Source organism: Crinia signifera, chromosome 2 (assembly GCF_055691185.1).
Source record: "Crinia signifera chromosome 2, ASM5569118v1, whole genome shotgun sequence".
Taxonomy (NCBI): Eukaryota; Metazoa; Chordata; class Amphibia; order Anura; family Myobatrachidae; genus Crinia; species Crinia signifera.
The window spans coordinates 115,968,045-115,986,148 of record NC_139218.1 but is presented as its reverse complement, the minus strand read 5'-3'; the positions used below and the strand labels follow the sequence as shown (position 1 = coordinate 115,986,148).

The following is an 18,104-nucleotide window of genomic DNA, read 5'->3' as shown; positions in this document are numbered from 1 at the left end:
TTATGTTAGCAAACACAAATGAATTCCCCATGTTATAAATGTGGAGTAAAATAATTGGATTTTATTTATTAATTGACTCATACACATGCCAGATCATAAATGATATAATAGCAATAACCTTTTATTGTAGCAGTCACAATTATATGACTTCCATCATGGCTCATTCATTACTGTACATGTAGCCCAATGTTGTATCCCTAGCAGAGTTGTGACCATCTATTTTTAAAACAACACTTTCTTCACTAAAGGGATTATTATCTTAATTTACTAAAAGACTGTTTGGTAGGATGAATTGTTTTTTTTATTTGGGGGGGGGGGGGGGTCAAGTTGGCAAGCTGTAAGACTAATTAAAGGTGTAATACTGTAGCTATATCTATTTTAATTGACACAATACACATGCCATATCAGTGTTTGAAACATACAGTAATAGACCATAAAATGTTATTGTATTACTATATAGCACAGAATACTATGATTTATTTACCTAAATTAGATGTATAGCCATTTTACGCTCCACCTTCCAATTATTTTCCACCATATACATAGGGTGTTATTCACACCTGATTGCAGTCCTGTAATTTTGCAAGGCAGACGATTAACGACTGTGCATGTGTATTGATTGTACTGTGCATGTGCGATGCCAGTCAGTGAAATATAGTTAAATATCCAGAGTCTTTTCTGGGCGCAAGCCATTCGCAAGTTGATAGGCAGGAAGATGCCATTTGTGGATGTCACCCGGCCATTTTTTGACGAAAAATGCAGACGTGCCCAAACATTTTCAGGGAGGGTGTGTGACGTCAGCTCTGACCTCCATCAGCCTGATTCTATCGCACAGGCAGAGTAGGTTCTGCATTATGCACAGACTGGGAAAATTATTCATTGGTCAGTTATTTGCAAATGGATTTCACGAGCCATTCACAGCCTTGCACAGCCAGGTTTTCACTCTGCCAGGGTGGTGGCTCTGATAAATCACCCCACTGCAATCAGGTCTGAATAACCCCCATAAAGGGCCATAGAGATACATTGTCCAGTGATGTGTAGGTCTTTTGTGCGCCCAGGCCACTTACCAATATACATCAGGTTCTGAGGCTATTATTGCGCACATATACCGAGATATTAATATATGGGTAACAAGATAATAGGTAATAAGCAAGTACATACATTGAAAGCACATTGTAATTATTTAGCTGGTAGCATCTAAGAGGAGATATGATTAATATATTTCAACACATCAAGGGTCAATAAAGAGAACTGTCAGCCGATCTGTTTACTAGTTAGAATATGGAATACTCTACCAGAGAAGGTTGGGATGGTGAACTCAATTGATACATTTAAAAAGGGTCAGACATATTTTTAGCAGAAAAAGTATCCAGGGTTATAACAATTAATTATAATGTACAACAGTGGTCCCAGAGTAAAATAGGACAGACATTTTGGTTTACCGAGGATTCTGGTTTAAAACAGATAAGTAGTAACTTCAACTTGGGGGATGTGGTCAATATGCCGGCGGTTGGAATCCCGGAAAGACGAAATACTGACGCCGAAATCCTGACCGCCACAATGCCGGCACTTTGTCCCTCTATGGGTGTCCACGACACCCATAGACGGAGAATAAAGTAGTGTGCCTGCTGTGTGGCGAGCGCAGCGAGCCCGCAAGGGGGGGCGGTTGGGATTCCGGCATCGGTATTTCGACCGCCAGGATTCCGACCGCTGGCATTTCATACCGAATCCCAACTTGGTCATTACAAATGTCTATATATATATATATATATATATATATATATATATATAAAGGCTGTGCACTGCGAGAGTTCAAATATAGTTTGAACTTGATGGACTAAACATGGACACTTTAATCATTGACTAGCAACCGTAAATAACATTTTTGTAAAAACATAAGTACTGTAACAAAAGTGTAATTTTTCAAGCTTCAGAGTAAATGACAATACTGTGGGCATATACTGTAACTACATATTTTCAATAAAATATAAACTAAGGGGTTACACAAATTAAAGTAGAGCAAATACAGTAGGTTTCTTATAAATGTCTTACCTGGGCTAGCTTCCAAGGGTTCTATTCAGCGTAGATCTTTCTGTCAGAACCTGCTGCCCTGTGCACAGAGTCTCTGGACGTGCAGAGAACAGGTGTGTTTTGTTACGCAGTAAAAACACTTCTCTCTTCCGGGTGTGATACTAATTCTACAGTACACTGACACTGTATTTCCTTTGTTTATGGACTTGAAGTTTCAAACTATCTGTATCTGTTCCCCTGAATGTGCAATTCAGTGTAAAAGTTTTTATGTACCCAGTCAACAGATGACAACTTGTACCTGGAGGCAGCTGTTCTGGGTCATAGAAGGTTTTCTGTTTGTTAAAAGCCTTTGTAATAATCTCTCTGGAGGGCTGAATGAGCCATGGTAATATCTCTATGGAAACCACTGAAAGTTTAACCAGTGTTTAGAGATTACAATGTGCTTTTACAATAGGCCCTGGACACACCTGTCTGCAATAGGGACCTGGCTAGATAAAGGAAATGTATTTTCTCTTAATAGCAGAGAGATAACATTACATACTAAAGGGTTTTAACCTCCATATATTAGATTACTGTAAGTACAGCATATCTCTACCCCTTGTGTCTGCAATGCATGGCATTGTACAGGGGAGTTGGGCTACCATGATGTGATTCAGAGGGAAACACATCACCCTGCTCCCCGTCCTGCTCATTTTACTAGTTATACCAAGTTCACACTGCCAGTGTGAAGAACACAGCTTTAACCCTGCATTTAAATGCCGGGGACTGCAGCATCGGTCCCTCATTCTCACTGCTAGGAAAATTCCTGGGTGAAGCAGTTGTACCTGGTAATTTGCCCTTTAACACAAGTTTTTTTTCAGTGTGAACAGGTCAACCAGGGTCGGCATACCCGGGTCCCCAACCCGAGTAAAAACCAGGGTTGGAGACCCGGGAATTTCGACCTGGGTTGACCCGTTCACACCGCCCCCCAAAAAACTGTGTTGAAAGGCAAGTTACAGTATACAGTATTAAGTTGCACACTAGTATAATTGGAATCATTTATTTTCTCTATTCTAAAAAAAATGAAAGACATATAAAAATACATAGGTGGCCACCTGTAATAAAATAATCAGATTACATACATCAATTTGTCTCTTTCAATAAGCAAGGTGTGCGTTTTATATTATCTAGTGTCCTTGGGATTATAAACTAGTTGTAAATAGCCTATTAGATATCAATATAGTTATTTACCTGTAACCAACTATAATAAGTATCAAAGTGGTCAGCAATATTTCTCCAAGCATAAATCCTATTGTAAATAGATATATAAAGATGCTGTTAAAATGGAAGCCAATAGGTTAAAAAAGCATACAGTATGTACTGTAGATGGTTATATAGTCACCGTGGAGGGATTGAATGTAAGCGGCAATTTAATCCATACACCAATATACCAGGGATAAGGATGCAGAAGTTACTGTAATGTGAATGTGTGAGGGATTGCTCTTAATCACCTTCAGGGGATATCCTATTACTAAGGTTAATAGACTAGCTTGGAGCTATCTTATTAGCCCCGATAAGCTGGCAAGAGCCGTGGCTTATCGAGGGTTTGTTTGTCTGCCAAAATCCTGAAAAAGATGCCCTATTTTTGTTGAAAAACTCCAGTCAAAAATACACGGGTTTAGCTGAAAATGTGAGTTTTCAGGCGAAAACGTATCTATTATCGAGCAATCCAATAAGATAGCCCAAAAAAACACAACAACCCCCCCATAAGAACATATGCACTGGGTACTGTAATGTACAGGTAAAGGGGCAGATGTTTTATCAGGGCCAGGCACCCGTTAAAGGCTGATGTTTTAACACCCCCTTGCTGATAAGGAGAGCCGTTATGTCCATTGTCCATGGTTCTCCTTATCGGCGGCCCCAGCAGTGCTGCACATGCACCCCTTCTCTCCCTCCCAGCTGGCTGTCTTGGTATGCGCGAGATCTCGCTATTATTGCGAGATCTCGAGCGCAGCCCGGAGCCAACAGCAGGGCTAGCATTGTCCCCGCAGTGGGAGATAGGACAAAGGGTACTTGTTTCCTATCTGGGCGCCCGCTAAGTTAATTGCGCACCATGCTATTCTCCGTAGAGAAATCGGATCGCATCGCATCGTACACATACACGATATTGAACGATGCGATGCGATCCGATTCGATTTCCCATAGGAAACAATGTTAAATGGCTCAATTTAGCCAAATTATCATAGGAACAATAGTAAATGGGCCAAAAACACCCCTGAACATTGAAATGTTCCCCCAAAAGTAGTTGACGCCACCCCGCCATCAACGTGAACCCGAAGCGTGGCGAGCGCAGCGAGCCCGCGAGGGGCGGCGGTACGCGTCCTCCGACCTTTTCATGCCCTACTATCCACGTCGGCGTGGAGTGAGAATAGAATAGTGTGGCGAGCGCAGCGAGCCACCGAGCCCGAAGCGTGGCGAGCGCAGCGAGCCCCGCGAGGGGACGCGGATACCTTCACAGGTAAACGCGTCCCTTCGCGGGCTTCCCAGGTGTCCGCGTCGCCATGGACACCTGGGAAGCCCGCGAGGGGACGCGTATAACTGTGAAGGTATCCGCGTCCCCTCGCGGGGCTCGCTGCGCTCGCCACGCTTCGGGCTCGGTGGCTCGCTGCGCTCGCCACACTATTCTATTCTCACTCCACGCCCTAGTGGATAGTAGGGCATGAAAAGGTCGGAGGACGCGTACCGCCGCCCCTCGCGGGCTCGCTGCGCTCACCACGCTTCGGGTTCACGTTGATGGCGGGGTGGCGTCAACTACTTTTGGGGGGACATTTCAATGTTATGGGGTGTTTTTGGCCCATTTACTATTGTTCCTATGAGAATTTGGCTAAATTGAGCCATTTCACATTGTTTCCTATGGGAAATCGAATCGGATCGCATCGCATCGCATCGCATCGTTCAATATCGTGTATGTGTACGATGCGATGCGATCCGATTTCATTACGGTGCCGTACGTAGAAAACCTGGGCGCCCAGATAGGAAACAAGTACCGGACAAAGCTAGTCCTAGGCTGGCGAGGCGGCAGGGGCGAATTAACGCCTTGAAGGCTTTTAATACAAGCCCCTTGGGGGGGATTGCAGGGGACAGCCCTGCCGAACGTTACTCGGTGGGCTGTCCCTAGCACACATTAGGTGCGTTGTTAAAACATAAAAAAATATAATCCCCCCAGTTAACTAGAGATAAGTGCAGATATGCACCTAAAGCTAGTTGATTCATCTGTCCACAAGAGAGTTATGCACACTACCACTTACCTATAGAGATTGATACAAAATAAATTAATAAAAGAGAATACTGTATCTTAAAAGGAAATTGTAACAACAAATGCAAAGATTCATGGGAGCTAATCCACTGATTGCAACAAAAAGCACAAATGTTACTAGCATATTGAGCATGGATGAAAGGGCTATGAATAGAAATAGTACGTCTTTACCCCGCATGAAGGCATTGACACAATAAGCATATTACAAGTTCCCAGAGTGCACCAAAAGGTCTCCTTCTGTTTCTTTTGTACTTGATAAACAGATCTGACTGATATCACCTTTTCTAAAATAGGGAAAAAATATAGAAGGATGGGAATTGAACAATATATTAGTTCTGTGTGGAACCATCAAACATGACTTAAACTTGGTTGCTATGGGTAACTTCCCCAGCTACCCCCCCCCCCCTTAAATTATTTACTTTTATTTTTAATTTCAGTAATATCTGGATTCAATTGCCCACTATACCATTGCTTTGTAACTGCCATCATAACAAAACGTACTGGGGACACATTAGAAACTGATTAACAGGAGTCTGATCAGTAGACATCCTGATCCAGCACACAGTAGGATGACTGACAGCCTTTGCAGATCAGACTAATCAGCTCTCCTTTTGTTTGTGCAGTAGCTAGTTATCAACATTTATATGTATGGGCCTTTACTCCAGAAGAAGAGTGAAACTGGTTCTACTTATACCCCTTTTACACCAGAGGTTGGACCCGGGATATTGCCACTCCAGTCCGGGCGGAGCACGGTGTAAATGGGCTGAAAAAAAATAACGTGGGTACTGTTCCCCGGGAATCTGACCTGGCAAATGTTCAGGGTCGGACACGGGGCTTATCCGGAGCTCAGGGTGGTGTAAATGGTCATTACCCGGGTTATTTGGCGGGGAGAAGGCTGCAAAGAGCTGATTGGTGCTTCTGCGGCTCTGGTAGATGATGTCATCTGCCGGAGACCCGCACAGGGCACATGGAGCATCTCAGCAGCAGCAGAAGCAGCTTTACCACGCTGTTTGCAGCCTGTACCCTACACTACAGCAACTCTCCCCAGTGTGTTTACAGCCTCATCTGCAGCAAAACACACTGGCTGTCACACAGTGTGTCCCACAGCATCACCCTCAGCCTGACTATTTGGCAGACTCCAAACCTGACGTGCACCATCATGTCCACGTCCACTACATCCAACTGGTCTGATAAGGAGGTATGTGAGCTCCTGCAAATCAGGGCAGATGAGGAGATTCGGCGTTAGATGACCAACACCGATCGGGATGTGGTGGTGTATCGCAACATTGCGGACTTGCTGGAATCCAGAGGTATCCATCGCACGCAACAGCAGGTTGTAAATAAATTTAAATCTCTACGGAAGCAGTTCAACAAAGTGACCGACCAGAACACAAGAAAAGCGGTGCAGCTAGGTCCGATTGGGTGCACTATGACCTGTGCTACAGTGCATTTAGGAACACGGCACTCTGCAACTCAGTCCTCCTCCATAGCACCGCATTGCAGCCAGATGGACAATAGCCAGGACAGCTATGAAGTACCGACTACCCAGGCTTCCCAGCTGTCCACATCATTCTCACCGGCTTCTGAAGCCACGCAGATGTCAGCACACATGATCCCGGCTTCACCGCTGCTGTTTGGTGATGATGGTGCAGCAGAGAATATGATGGATTCTTCATTGCATTCTGACAGCGTCCAAGCAGAAATAGATGATGTTGTGGAAGCAAACAGTCAGAGGGTGCTTCACAGTCAGACGGCGCTCCCCAATCAAAGCACTCCATTACGTTCTAAATGTAAGTAGACATTCTATATATTCACACCCATTTCACATAGTAAAAACACTGTAATACAACCTGGTGGTGGGGTGGGATGGGATGAGGCCCAGTATCTGTTGCAGAATGTTGCTAGCATGCAGGTGGAAGAATGCCACTAGCACATTTCTGCAAACAATACTGCTGTTTTTATGTAACACTTGACATGGAAGTGTCTAATGTGATTGTTTTTTTTTTTTAAATTACAGTGTACAGCGTTCCTGCCAAAAAGAAAAATCTTAATTGGTCTGAACTAGTGGCTAAAGCAAAGACATCAGTGATAGTGGAACATCTATGCCAATTGGATACTGATGTCCAAGCAAAGGAGGATGCTCGCATGGACAAATATTTGGAAGCTGAGAGGCAGAATCAGCAGGCATTTATGTCTCAATTGATGGCTATGCAAGAGAGACAAATGTCCTTTTTAGAATGTACATTTTCCAGTGCTTTCAGGTATCCTGCACCACATTCCCACCACCCCCCTAACTACCCACCAAACCCATATGATCATTACAATAGAGGGGTTAGCTTTAATACTGGTACGTCTACTAACACCCAACCAAGCCAACACCCATCAGAATATAGAGGTCCCAATTTTAACTATGGCACTAGTGCTCTTAGTAGTACAGTTAGCGACGCGCAAATCCTAGAGTCCCAAGAATTTTCCGTGTACTGGAATTTGACCTAAGGTTACATACTCTTAAACATTTTCCTAAAAGGTTGCACTTATTTCTTTAGGAACTCTTTTACAATGTTGCTCTTTTTTTTTTTAAGAAAATCTTTTAAAAGGTTGAACTATGACTGTGTGATTTCCGTTAGGAGCAGTCATTTGGTTACATGCTTTATATACATAGGTAGTTTTATGATACCAGTGGTTCTCAAAGTCCAGGTCAAAACTTGCACTGGGGGTCCTGTGGACTAACTTCAGAACCTGTGCAATATATTGTAGGTTAAGGTGAAGGTTTTATGTGTGTGTTACAAAACACCATTTTATAAAGCATACTAGGATGTTAAACTTGTTGGGCACAAAGTGTTAAGGCCCACACACACTTAAAGATTTTCATTTCAAAAGACGTTGCCAAAATCTTTGATATCTATATCTGTCACCAAAATAGGGTGTACACACTGAGCTACTTTCCCAAAAGAGCAAGAGATGTTCAGGAGGCGAAAGACTTTGCTGAAAAGCGGACACGGATTAAGGTACTTGTGTCGTTTGACGGCGACACCTGATATTGCATTCCGTGTCCTCTTGCAGCGCTCGCTATGCTCGCCACGCTTCGGACTCGGTGTCTCGCTGTGCTCGCCACACTATATAAAATCAACTCCACGCTATAGCAGACAGTGGGGATATGAACAGGTATTAAATCGCATGCAATATCGCATGCGATTTAGTGGCGCCGTGAAACTACACGAGTACCCGCCAGTCTATTGAATTATGTGTGTACACAGCATGGGCTGAAAGATTATCCACTTTCAGCCTGCGTGCCGCCCCGCCGCCTCCCCCTGCTCCCTCCCCCCTCCCCCTGCATGCACCTACATTCCGGCTACAGTACCCCTCCGAATGGCAGCAATTTTGTCTGGCTGCTGGGCACCCCTCCGCCCGCAGGTCCTTCCGGCCACATGCCCACCTGACATGCCCGACTGGCTGCCCCCGCATCCTCCCGCAGCAGCTCCAGGGTCCCCAGCCTCTGCCACCTCAAATGTTAAAAAAAAAAAAGTTGTTAAAACAATAATAAAATGAGACCACTGCCACCAATGTGAGACTGCCCACAAGTGTATATATATTATATATATATATATTATACAGGTGCATGCAGGGGGAGAGGGGAGGGAGCAGGGGAGGCGGCGGGGCGGTACGCGGGCTGAAAGTGGTTAATCTTTCAGCCCATCAGCCCGTACACAAACAGATGATGGCTGAATAAACCAGCTATCATCTCTGGCATGCTAGTAAAACCAGCGGTACTTATGTAGTATCTGGGCTGCCGATTTTTTGATTGTATGCCTTAAGTTAAGGCATACAATCAGATGCGATGCGATGCGATATCGCATCGCATACGATGCGATACGATGCGATGCGATGCGATGACCCGATTTTTCCATAGGATTCAATGTTAAAATGGACTGAGTCCATTTTAACATGGAATTCAATGGGAAAAAGGGGTCCTTTTCATACCCCTACTATCCAAGTGGGCATGGAGTTGGATATAAACCTGTGGCGAGCGTAGCGAGCCACCGAGCCCGAAGCGTGGCGAGCGAAGCGAGCCCCGCGAGGGGACGGTATTCTGTGTCCCCTCGCGGGGCTCGCTACGCTCGCCACGCTTCGGGCTCGGTGGCTCGCTACGCTCGCCACAGGTTTATATCCAACTCCATGCCCACTTGGATAGTAGGGGTATGAAAAGGACCCCTTTTCCCATTGAATTCCATGTTGAAATGGACTCAGTCCATTTTAACATTGAATCCTATGGAAAAATCGGGTCCATCGCATCGCATCGCATCGCATCGCATGCGATTTGGTCGGGTGCGATGCGATGCGATGGACCCGATTTCAAAATCGGCAGCCCAGTTACTACATAAGTACCAAACCAGCAGATGAGAGACTTTGACAGTGATGATGTGGGAGTGCGCATCATCGCTAGTCTGCAATCTGGGAGGCATACACACTAGGCGATTTTCAGCGGAAAATCGCTCAAAACTGCTGTTTTGACCGATTTTCAGGTGAAAATCGTCGTGTATGGGCCCAAGTGTGTATGGGCCTTAACTTTTGGTCTATTTGAAAGTTTCTACAAGTTTGTATTCATACGCATCTTTATTTATGAGAATGCATTACATCTATAAAGATTACAATGTATGACAATTGTATGCATATTTTCAGCTTAATAAAGCAAAAAAAACTTTTTCATGTTCAATTTCTTGTGACCTCATCATCAACAGGCCAACAAGCTATTTTTTAATAACAGCAGCAAGAAAAAAAGGCAGGGCTGATCCGTTTTCGCATTACCCGGGAATAACCTGGATTGAAGTGCAGTGTAAATGGGGTCAGAGGCAGGGCATGCCCTGGCAATTTCCTGTGTTCAATTTCCCGGGTCCTACCCGGCATTCTGGTATAAAAGTGGTATTACTGGCCAGGCCTGGATCCTGCATAGTGACCATTCACCTGCTGTGATGATTAGTGGCCTTTGTAGATTTATAGAGAATTAAAAGGGATTTAATAGGTGGGGCTACATCATGCTGTGTATCTTAATCCCTAGAGATATTTAAGTAAACAATTAACAGTGAAACAATTCCAAAAGTCTCCAAAATACTGTATCTACAGTAACAGGTTTTATCAGATGGCTATATTATTTTTGCTGTACAAATGGACTTGAAGTTTTAAACTATCTGTATACAGTATTATTTATTATTTATTTATAAACAGTTTCTTATATAGCACACACATATTCTGCAGCGCTTTACAGAGTATAGTTCAGGGCTGGGCAATTGCGGCCCTCCAGATGTTGAGGAACTACATATCCCAGGATGCTTTGCATTAGTTTTGCTATGTGGCCATGCTGAAACTGATGCAAGGCATTCTGGGATGTGTAGTTCCTCAACATCTGGAGGGCCGCAATTGCCCAGCCCTGGTATAGTTGAACATTCACATCAGTCCCTGCCCCAGTGGAGTTTACAATCTATATTCCCTACCACATGTACACACACACACACAGACATTCTAGGGTTCATTTTTTTGTTGGAAGCCAATTGACCTACCATTATATTTTTTGATTGTGGGAGAAAACCGGAGTAAATCCACGCAAGTACGGGGAGAATATTCAAACTCCACACAGTTAGGGCCATGGTGGGAACCGAACCCATGAGCTCAGCGATATGAGGCAGTAATGCTAACCATTACATCATCCGTGCTGCCCCAAACGTACAGTATGTTCCCCTTAAAGTGCAATGCAGTGTAAAAGTATTTTGTGGCCAGTTATACCCCTTTCAGACTTGCGACCCGGCAATTACCTGGAATTTTGAGTGCCTGGTCATTTTGGCGGGTGCAGGCTGACCCCATTTCACACATAGCAGCAAATTATCGGGTTAAAAACTAACAACACAGCTAATTTGCTGAAAACACGGTTTATTTGTGTAGTGTGAAAAGTTCTACCCAGGTCACAAATCCCGGGTCGACGACCCTGTTTAACAAGCAGGGTCGGTGACCCAGGATTTAAGACCCTGGTAGACCCTTTCACACTACACAAATTACCGAGTAGAACTGCTTCACCTGGTAATTTGTTGTTATGTCTGAAAGGGGTTATAAATAGTTGACATTTTGTCCCTGGAGGCAGCTATTCTTAGTCAATAAAGTGTTTTCTGTTTATTGTGATCTCAGGGTGACATGTACATCCCCACCCATAAAAAAATGGGCCTGAATTGAATTCTTAATTAACCTGTGTAAGTATGCCACAACATGCAGTTTAAGGGATAAAGAGGTTATGCTGCTTTTCCACTGCCTAAACGGGTAATGACCCGTTTATTTTAAACGGGTCTTTAAATGGGTAAGAGCCATAAAGACCCTTTCCCACTGCAGCTTTTAAACGGTAAATTACCGTTTAAAAGGCGTTTTTGGCACATTCACACTTACCCATTTAAACCATAGTAAAGATGGGGGGGGGGATTAAAAAAAAAACGGCATGGGGTCCCCCCCACTGCCGCGTAACCAGCACCAGGCTGAAAAGCTGGGGCTGGTATTAAAAAAAACAGGAAAGCCGGCAAATAGGGGCTCCGCTGATTTTTTAAAACCAGCCCCAGGCTCCAGGACCGGGTCTGGTTCCCAAAATACGGGGGACAAAATGACTAGGGGTCCCCCTTATTTTAAGAACCAGCCCAAGGCCCAACCAGCCAACAGGGTAATGCCACAGCTGGGGGACACTTATTATATAAGGTCCGGCGGCCAAAGAATTAACCCTACCAACCAGTCAGCCTGACCAGGGATCCTGGTGGAGTGGGGACCCCCCAATAAAGGGGTCCACCCCCTCCAGGACTTATCTGACCAGGCTGAAGCCTGATGCTGTCCCCGGTGACCCTGGGCTGTGGTCACCGGGCTGATTAAATGGTGTAAAAAAAAAAAGAATAAACTATTGTCTTATACCCGTGGAACTATGAGTCCCAGCAAGCCTCCCCCGCATGCTGGGACTTGGATAACCACAAGTCCCAGCATGCAGGGCATTAAAGGGCCCGCTGGCACTTGTAGTTCACAGTACAAGAAATAACACACACACTGACACATGTAAAATAAAACTTTAATACATCCAAAGCCTACTATACTGATACTTACATATCTTGAGCCCCTAGGTAGGTCCCTGGGTCCGGGGCTCCAGGGCTGCAGAGTCCGGGGCTCCAGGGCTTCAGGATCTGAAGAAATCCATAGGGGTACCTGTGGAAGAAAATCCTACTCACCAAGGTCCTCCGGCAAAAATCCCATCCTCTTCTCTCTGCCGTAGTCCAAGTAGCATATCACCCGGCCGGTACCCGCTCACGGACTGAGGAGAGACACTGATGTTTCATCTTCAGCGCCTCTCCTCCAAATGATTCTATTGGCCGCCTAGCGGGCAATCAGGAGCCAAATTTTTTCGGCTCCTGATTGGCCGCTAGGGGACCCCACGCTATTTTTTTTTACCTGGTAGAATGGGATACCCCTTTCCCACTGCTGAGAAAATGGCTTTTAAACGGGTAAAACACTGCTTTTTACCCGTTTAACAAATACCGATATTTGTTAAACGGGTAACGGGTAAAGCTAATGGAGCATTCCCACTGCAGCTCTACCCGTTTAAAAAGGCTAAAAAAAATGGTAATTTACTGTTTAAGAGCTGCAGTGGGAAAGGGCTATTAGTGATAGCAGCTTCTATTACCTAGTTTGCTGTGTGTGGATCTGAGCCCTCAATCGGTGTACTGGACCAGAGAGTAGCTGCCATGAAGAAGGGACAGAAGCATTAACATGAGGTGGAAGAATGTGTGCTTAAACAGTGCAGTTCTGTCTCCTGCCTCTATTATGTTTGTGTATTTATAATGGGATGCTTAACCTTTTCCCATCCACTTATTTTATGTATATTACTTAAATAGATTGAATACAGCCTATACTACATAGACCAGGCATGTCCAAACTGTGTCCCTCCAGCTGTTGTGAAACTACACATCCCAGCATGCCTTGCCATAATTTTAGCATTCCCTAATAGCAAAACTGTGGCAAGGCATGATGGGACTTGTAGTTTAAACAGCTGGAGGGCCATAGTTTGGACATGTTTGGACAGTTAAATATTAATACTGTTTTCCACACAGTATCCAGTGTATAAAAAGACCAATGTGTACACTAATGACCAGGGTAAGTACCTTTAGAAATTCTGCAATTGACCCTGGGTATTGGTGTCTGCATTATATATCAGTACCCCCCCCCCCCCCCCCACACACACACACACACACCCAAACACACTCTAATTGTAACATGTCCCTTATACCCTATTAGCAGGTCGCCCATCCCTCAGTCAGGGACCGTATTGATTACTGTATATTACATTGCCTTTAGTGTGACTCCCTTATATGATCATTGTTTTCCCTCCTCCCTTTTCACTGATTGTATCAGGCACTACAGACAGCGAGAGGGGGCCAGGAGAGGCACCAATTCTGTATAGATTGTAAGCTTGCAGCAGAGCCCTCTTACCTCCAAGTCTGTCTGTTGTTACCCTGTTTGTTTATCTCTGTTTACAATTGTAAAGCACAAAGGAATCTGCTGTGCTATATAAGAAACTGTAAATAAATAAATATATAATCATTACAGTGACTGACTGTGGGGGTGTAATCTTGCTTAGGGCCTCCCGATGTCTAAATCCACCTTTGGGGATAGTAGCTGTAATTGACTTTATACAATCCTTTTTATCTTGTTATTAGATTGACATTTATATTGTTGAACCACCATATATTTTTCCACAAATCAGCTATGTCCAAGATAGATAGATAGATAGATAGATAGATAGATAGACATTGCCGGGAAAGCCGTTCATCTGCTGGTTATACCAGCAGATGAGCGGCTTTCAGGACAGCTTTGCATAGCACTCCGCTATGCAACGCCGTCCTCCCCCCCCCTCCGTCGGCGCTGGGCAGGGAGAAAGCTGCTCAGCGGCTACCCCCCCCCCCCCCGTGCGCGATGTACGCGATCATCGCTGTCCATAAATGCTGGGCATAGTCGCCCAGTGTGTATGGACCTTTAACTGTGCCAAATTTTTGCGACATGTGCAAGCCTTTGCGGTATCCAGTCCATCCACTTCCTATCACAGCATCACCTGGTTACTTGAAGTGATGTCATCTGGCCCTATCCAGTTATCATGTGAATGCTGTAATAATCAAACTATTAAAAATGCCATATTACATTGTCTAAAATATCTTTACTATTGCAAATTTCATAAGTGCAAATATTAACAAACATCAAGCATAGCAAATATAAAAATGCCCCTTGCATAATAAATTACTTTATACTAGTGGCAACCCCCCCAAAAAAATCCTTCCAACCTACAGTATAATGCCCTGCCATATACAGTATGTACGATGGCAAGTAGTAAATGTCAGTAGAATATGTACATTATACCTCTCTAACATATTATTATTATTTTTATTATTATTATTATTATCACTACATTTAATTTATAAGGTGCTACAAGAAATTGGCAGCGCTATACATACTGTATGGCATACATTAGGACAATACAGCGTACACAGAACAAAACATTACAGTAACTGAGAAGCTACAACAGAATATAGGTACCAGTAACAATTCTCCATACACAATACTGTACATTTGAGATGTAGGGAAGCAAAGGAGTTGTCTACCTACTTACTTGATCCCTATCCTTATGGTTTTACATTCAGCGTTAACCCATTTAGAGCTAATGAATTTGTATTTTAGGATCTAAGTTATTTAATCTAGGTCTGAATGCGCACATGTGCAATTGGATCTCAGACTTCTTGACAAATAGGCCGCAGGTAATACTGTAAATCTGGGATGTTATAGGTGAAACAAAGTGACATTAAATACTGGGGTTCCGCAAGGGTGCGTTCTTAGCCCTTTGCTATACGCTTTGTTCACCCACGATTGTGAATCCTCTACTGAATCAGTGAGGTTTGTCAAGTTTGCTGACAATATAGCAGTGGTGGGGTTAATTAGGAGGGATGATGAGAGTTTGTATAGAAATGAGGTAGCTAGGTTAGTGCACTGAAGCAAAATCATCTTGTCCTGAACGGTGCTAAGAAAAAAAAAATGGTAATTGATTTTAGAATATGTACCGGCCCTGCTAAAGTGTCAGTAATTATAGAGGAGGCCAATATTGATAGCGTTGATTCATTTAAGTTTTTACGTATTTTAGGTTTTTAGGCATCACCGTTTCTAACAATTTTACATGGTCAACTAATGTTTTAATAATTAAGGAAAGTTCAGCAAGTTTCTTTTTTTAAGGAGAATGAGAGCAGCAGTTATAAGTATAGACACACTTGTAAATTTTTATCATTACACCATTGAAAGTGTTCTCGCATCTGGAAAAATAGCATGGTTTGGGAACTGCACTGCAGAGGAGAAGGGAAGGCTAGAACATCTTGTTATGACCTCAAGTGCGGCTACTTAACGTGCGCAACCTTTACGAGATCAGGGTATTAAAAAAAGCCTGCAGTATTATGTGTGACCCTAGTCACCCACATTGGGGGCTTTACATTAAATTACTATCAAACAAGAGGTTTAGAGAAATATCTCGTACCAACCGACTGCATGACAGTTTATATCCATTGTCAGTTCATATGCTCAATTGCAACCAATGTCCTGTCTTGTATCAGAAATAGTTCCTACCATTTTCAGTATTGTATGTTTAATTTCGTTTAACAATAAAAAAAATGTATTTGTTTAATGACAATAAAGTACTTTGATTTGATTAAATTATTATGAGAAAGAGGACCTGTGGTTATAGATGGTAGCTGAGTAACGGAGAGCTGTAATTAAAGTGAGGGCTATGAGAACAGGAGGGAAGAAGGTTCTGCTTCAAGAAGCTTACAATCTAGAGGGAGGGGGAGAGAGATAGGTGACATGATGTGCAGGCAAAGAGGTTTGAAGGTAAGAAGAGATGGGTAAAGAGAGTGTCCTCAGTGCTAGGTTATGCAGAAGGGTAGACCTTGACTAAGGGTGCTGGACAGGGTCCCGACAGTCAGGATCCCGACAGTCATTTACCCAATGTCGGGATCCTGACTGTTAAAACACAGACAGACGGGTTCCCGATGGCCACCGGCTATTCTTCCTCGTGGGGGTCCACAACCCCCATAGAGGGAGAATAGAATAGGGGGCGAGCGTAGCGAGCCACCGTGCCCGCTGCATGGCCAGCGCAGCAAGCCCGCAAGGGGCTTTGTTGTGCTCGCCATGCTGTCTGAGTCCGGCCAGTTGGGATCCCGATGTCGGGTTAATGACTGTCAGGATCCCGACTGTCAGAACCCTATACCACACCCTTTGACAAAAAGGTAGGTTTTCAATGTTTGCTTGAAGCTTTGCACGGTTGGGGAGAGTCTAATAAAGCAAGGGAACTTGTTCCACTGAAGGAGGGCAGCCCATGCAAAATCATGGATACATGCATGGGATGTAGTGACCAGGGTAAGGGAATTATGGTTATTGTCCATCAGGAGAGGGGTATGTAAGGAAATTATGTTTAAAATGTAGGGAGTTAGAGAGGGTGAGGTGGAAGGGTGTAAAATTAAGCTGAGTCTAGCCACAAAGTAGAGACTGGAGGAGGGCAAGCTAGGAGGCCAGTCAGAAGAATGCTGTGAGATGACCAGTGAGTGAATAGTACAGTAAGTTTAGTTGCACTCTGGGAGAGGAACGCCCGGATGCAATTGATGTTGCATAGCTGGAAATTGAGCCAAAGAATAGGCGCGAAGGGCAAAGGAGAAGGAGGAGTCAAAAGTGACACCCAAGTAAGGAAGTTTGGGAAAATGGGAGATAATGTTATGGAGATATTGGGGGAGGGAGAAATGTTTGATAGAGGAAAGATGATGAGCTTCAGAGAGCGATCAGACATCCAGGAGGAGATGGTAGAGAGGCACCTGGATACTTTGAGGGAGGACAGAGGTCAGGAAAGGAGAGGTATAATTGTGTGTCATTGACATAGAGGTGTATTGTAGGCCAAAGGAGCTTATATTTGCTCCTAGGGAAGAGGCATACAGGGATAAAAGAAAGGGGCCTAGGACAGAACCCTGTGGGTCCCCAACAGGGAGGTTGAAAGGGGTTAAGTTGGAGCAAGAGACAGACACTGAGGAGTGGTTATTGAGGTAAGAGTTGAACCTGGTCAAAATAGTACAATAATGGTCTATCATTATGTCACAAATAATCTTATAAATAATACAATACATTGATACAATACCACTTCATATTGAAAAATGGTCAGATCAGAATCAGTTGATACCATGGGCCATAATTAGTCAACTTGTTTACTAGTAAAGTAAGTCACAGCTGGATATTATGGCCCTCATTACAATCCATTCGGTCCCCCACGCATTTGCACGGGGGGCTGATGTTTGGGACCTGCGCATGTGCTTAATTATTTATGTGCATGTGCAGGACTTCTTTGCAAGCACCCTCACCAACCTGCACTGTTGGCATGGCACTCGCATCGGGGGGCCCTCGGGGGCAGTGTGGTTGCTGTGCGAGGTGCCGGCGTATGACAACACAATGTAAACCACCCACCCTGTCTTCATCCGGAAGCCTTCAAAAATATATGTCAGTCTCCACTGACTTATATTTGCAGTGAAGGCATGCGAAGGGGAATGTGTCTTTGTGACACATCCCTTCTCATGGTTGCTAGGAAATATGGCTGCGGGGCGACGATTCGGCGGGGCGGGTCCTCTGTGACTCGTAAGGTGTGAACTTTGCAGCTTACCGAGTCAACCAGAATTAGGGCCTACAGTATATTCATTAA

At 44.2% G+C, this 18,104-nt stretch overlaps 1 protein-coding gene across 1 annotated transcript in view; it reads right to left on the bottom strand.

The window, feature by feature from the left end:
- The window catches only part of LOC146058844 (uncharacterized), a 58,437-nt gene extending 56,132 nt beyond the window's left edge, over nt 1–2,305 (bottom strand). The window contains exon 1 of the mRNA XM_083171054.1: nt 2,053–2,305. The gene's annotated coding sequence lies outside the window, so the exon portion shown is untranslated. The remainder of the gene's footprint in view (nt 1–2,052) is intronic.
- Nucleotides 2,306–18,104: the final 15,799 nt, after the last annotated feature.